Genomic DNA, 4,587 nt, shown 5'->3' with positions numbered 1-4,587 from the left:
AGCAGGAATATATGTACTCACTGAGATGATGTAGCACATAGGACCCCTTGCAAGGCAACAGCTCCTTGATCTATTCAATACATGCATGATGAGTAAACAAATACCATCAGTATGGAGGAAGGCAAGAGTCATAGTTCTGCCCAAACCAAGGAAAAACCTTTCATCACCAAAAAGTTATACGCCAATCTCCCTCCTCACCATCACCTACAAATATATTGGTCCATATTGGATCAGCACTGATAAAAGAAAAATTGACATTATCAGCAATCAGCTTTTTTGGCTGGTGTAGCCAATAATATCACCGATAAGTGCTGCATGCATGAATGTAGCCACAGCATGCACATGTCCAGGAATGCACCCCAGCAGCTTGGAGAGTGGTGTTTGGCCTGTAAGTCTGTGGCGGGGAAGGGGTGTGGGGGGCAGATTGAAGCCCCCACAGTAAGGAAGGGGGTGGGGCTGGGGTAAGGGCAGGCACGCTAGGGCAAGATGGCACACGGGGAAGCCACAGGAAGCTTGCCCAGGGGGGGGGGGGTGGTTCCTGCCACTGCCTGCACCCAAGGGGAGGCATGGGGTGCATGTGTCCCCCAGATTTGTGAATGGGGCAAAGGCAGGCTACCTGCTGCAGGCTTGGGGCCAGGGGCTGCACTGGCCTCATCCTGGCAGGGGAGTTGGCCTTCCCCCAGCCCCGCCCCAGCCCCAGGTGGGGCTGGTAGCGGCAGTGCTGGGAGGGGAGCTACAGGGAATTTCAGGGTGGCTGTAGCCCACTCTGTAGCCCCTGCTTCCAGTGCCACTGCCACTGCCACCCACCCCACCCCAAGCTTAACCCTGGCCCAGATCCCCCACCAGGAAGAGGCCAGTATAGCCCCTGGCCCCCGAGTCCACAGTAGGCAATCCACCCATGCCCTGTGCACAAAGCTGGGGGGCACATGGCCCCCCATGCCTCTCCCAGGGTACACACCATGGCAGGGAACCACCCCATTCCCCATGTCCTGTGGATGAGCCACCCACAGCTCTGTCCTGTTCCCCACACTGCTATGCCCTGGCTGGCTATCCCTGCTCCTGCCCCTGCCCTAGTCCCATTTCCTTCCTCACTGTGGAGGCCTTGATCTACCCACCCACATTTCTTCCCTCCCCCATGCCACTTCACCACCCCCAAGTCTTACCATCTGGATGTTGCTTTCCAAGCTGCAGGGCTGCATATCGGCTATCGGATCAGTGTCAGCCAATATGGCTGGTTAATAATCTGCCATCGGCCAAAAAACATCTTTACTGGTGCACTCCTACCTACAAACTCTATGAATGTTTTATCCTGCAATGAATTTCACCCTTGGTAGATTCCAAACTTACACAAGACCAAGCAGGTTTTAGACCAGATTGATCCTGTGTAGGCCAACTACTAAACCTCACAGAACATATCAAAGATGGTTTCCAACAGAAATTGATCATCAGAGCAGTGTTTGTTGACCTATCTGCTTCATACAATACTGTCCAACACTGCATCATGATCCACAAATTGTACCTTATGACTGACAGCTTAGATCTAAGCCAGATCATCCACAGCCTTTTGGAGAACAGGCCAGAACTAAATGGCTTGAAAAGTAGATGGTGCTCACAAAAGAATGTCTTACCACAAGGCAGTGTGCTTGCCCCACTTTTATTCAACACCTTGATCAATCATTTCCTGCCGAATGTCTGCATTTTATCTATGCTGACAATCTCTGCATTACCACACAGTAGAAAAATTGAGGACACAGAAGATCCTGGAGAGAGCACTGAACAAGATGTCAGATAATTATTTAGGTAACAATCGCAAACCCAACCCTATCAAAACCCAAACCTGCACTTTCCATCTGAGAAACTGGGATGTGGAACAACACCTGAATGTCACCTGGGGTGACCAGAGTCTCAAACATCAGAAACATCTGCTCTACTTAGGGGTAACACTGGACCATATGCTTAGTTACAAAACAGCACATATTATATACCACAGCCAAGGTCAACACATGAAACAACATTCTTCGTAAGCTCACAAATTCCAGGTGGGCAGAACATCCACTCACCCTATGCATTACTGCCTTAGCACTTTGTTTCTCTGTGGCTGAATATACCTGCACCACCTGGGATGCTCAAGTCACAGTAAACATATTGATGTCACCCTAAACAATACATGTAAAATTATAACAGGCTGCCTAAAACCCACCTCTGTTTCCTGCCTATACGCACCATCTGGCATAACATTCTTACATCAAGAGGAAAGTAGCAGGTGGCATTGACCACCAGGTACAAAAGTCAGATAACCACCACCTGCTATATGGACATCAACAAGTGCACCATCGTCTTTCACCAAGAAATAGCTTTTTATCCTCTGCCACACTATTGACCACATCACCAGAATCAGCCAGAACTACCCTCTGGCAAAAAGAATGGGACAAACTAGGCGACAAAGCTGTTGAATGGAGCCAGTTAGGAGTTACCCCCAGTGAGGAGTTAGCATCCGGCTCCAACGACAAATGGCATACATGGTGGAGCCTGAACAGATTGAGAGTGCGTCTCGCTAGATGCAACTTTCTCATGAAATCATGGTGCCTCTATGCAACCGACCAATGTGTTTGTCAGGAGAAGCAAACCATGAATCATCTCCTGAGCTGCCCTGTAGCACCACAAGCAGTGGCCTGTGCAGAATATTGGGAACAGACCATACAGAAAGGTTGAATTGGAGACACAAGGAAGAAGTACACTTAGTGGTCTGATGATAGACAAGGCTAATTTTGATGAGATAACACTTATATACGGAATAAGAATGGGTTTATGAATATAATTAGATTCACATTAGGAATGCTTTTGTCTTCTTTTTAACTTTATTTAGTTTTTTCAGATTTTAAAATAAACATAAGGTTTAAAAACTGGGTCTACTTTGGAGTTTTTACTTTTCAGTCTCAAACTGTGGTTTTTTTTGCAAGTGGGGAATTTAGCAGTGTTCCCGATTAATGCCAAGTAGAGACTTAGCTTTGAAGCCTAGGTGTAACAGGTATCCGCACGGGGCCGATCCAAATGTGGCCCACGCACCTGTTCCTGGGGCAACCGCCTGCCTTCTCACCTGCCATGCCTTGCTGTTAATTGTCGGGGGGCTGCCCTTGTACTGCCCCGATGCCAGGGGGCGCTATTTGCAGCTCCGTTTCTTCCCCTACACCGCAGTCCACGCATTGCTGATATAATAGACGTTGTTATCTCCTAGCCATATTATAATCTGACCCCTTGTCCTCTCTAGGCCCTACCTCTCTTGATCTGTGCCCTCTCCAGCGCTAGGGCTCTTCCTGGCCCCATCTCACTATGTGTCTTCTTCTCCAGGCTGTCTCCACAATGCTGCCCCCTCTCGGGGTTCCTCTCCACAATGCTGCCCCCTTCTCTGGGGCCTTCTCAGTAATGCAGCCCTCTCTCCGGGGCTCACCATACCTGCACTGGGGCTTCTCAACTGCCCTTCTCTGGGATGGGGTCAATGCATCCCGAATGCTGCACCCTCACTGGTGCTGGGATCCCTATGCTGCTGTGAGTTCCCTAAGAGGCCTCCTCCAACCCCTAATAGCCTCACCCAAACCACTGGTCACAAACAGCAACACAAACATAAGCCCCTTGGTGATAACACAAAATGGAAGCCACCCAGCCATAATAACAATCCAGCCTACCAGGGAATACTCCATCCCTCAGCCATGTCAGACACTGCACCTTCAGTCAGGCTACTCCTCTCTTCCAAGAGAGAGCTCCTTCCTCCTTGGCTGCTGGCAGGGAAATTCCTCTGGCTCCAACCCCTAGGGTTTATAAGGGAGCCAGGCCCTGCCCCTTCTGGTCAGCTGACCTCTTCTGGTTGCCCTGGCAACCAAGAGCTGGGCTCCTTATTCCTTGCTACGGCTTCCTCCCTAGCAGTTTCCCCTCTTTAGGAGCAGGGCACCTCGGTGCTCTAAGACACTAGGTAAGAAAGTCCTTTCCCTAACAGGATGGCCAATTGTTAGAGGCTTTTGTAGACTTTAGGTTTTAGAAATGTGAAGATTATTTTGCTTTCAAATATTGATAAGACTGTTATGCCTTGAGATAAATGTTATAAGTTGTATTTTATAAGATTTAATCATTTCCTTGATATGCCTTATCTCTACTATTTAGTCATTTATATCTTGTCTTCCTTTTTTATTGAACTTACTATTAAAATTTAGATATTTTTATGTTGCAAGTATTAAATTTGATAAGAGTAACTCGTCAGATCTTTCTTGGTTCTCAGAATCCATCTAAAAATCAACAGATTTGGCAAGCCAGGCAGGAACCTGTTGCCATCCTCTCAAAAATTTTGTTTCAAAGGTTTGAGCAAGTAGACAGGGACAGCAAACAGGGAAATTTGCAAGCAGTTCACTGGGAACAAGAAGAGGAAGGGGAAGAGGAAGAAGAGCCAGGTACCAGATCCCACTCTGGGAAGGTAAGTAAGCCAGGGCTGCCTGTGTGTTTGGCTTGCTGCATGTTTGTTTGGTGGGCCGTGTGATGCTAGTACATGATGGTATTTTTTTGGGGGGGGGGTTTAAACTATGGGGATGCTGGGGTTGG

Source organism: Alligator sinensis, unplaced genomic scaffold, assembly GCF_000455745.1.
Source record: "Alligator sinensis unplaced genomic scaffold, ASM45574v1 scaffold239_2, whole genome shotgun sequence".
NCBI lineage: Eukaryota > Metazoa > Chordata > Crocodylia > Alligatoridae > Alligator > Alligator sinensis.
This window is presented reverse-complemented; position numbering follows the sequence as displayed.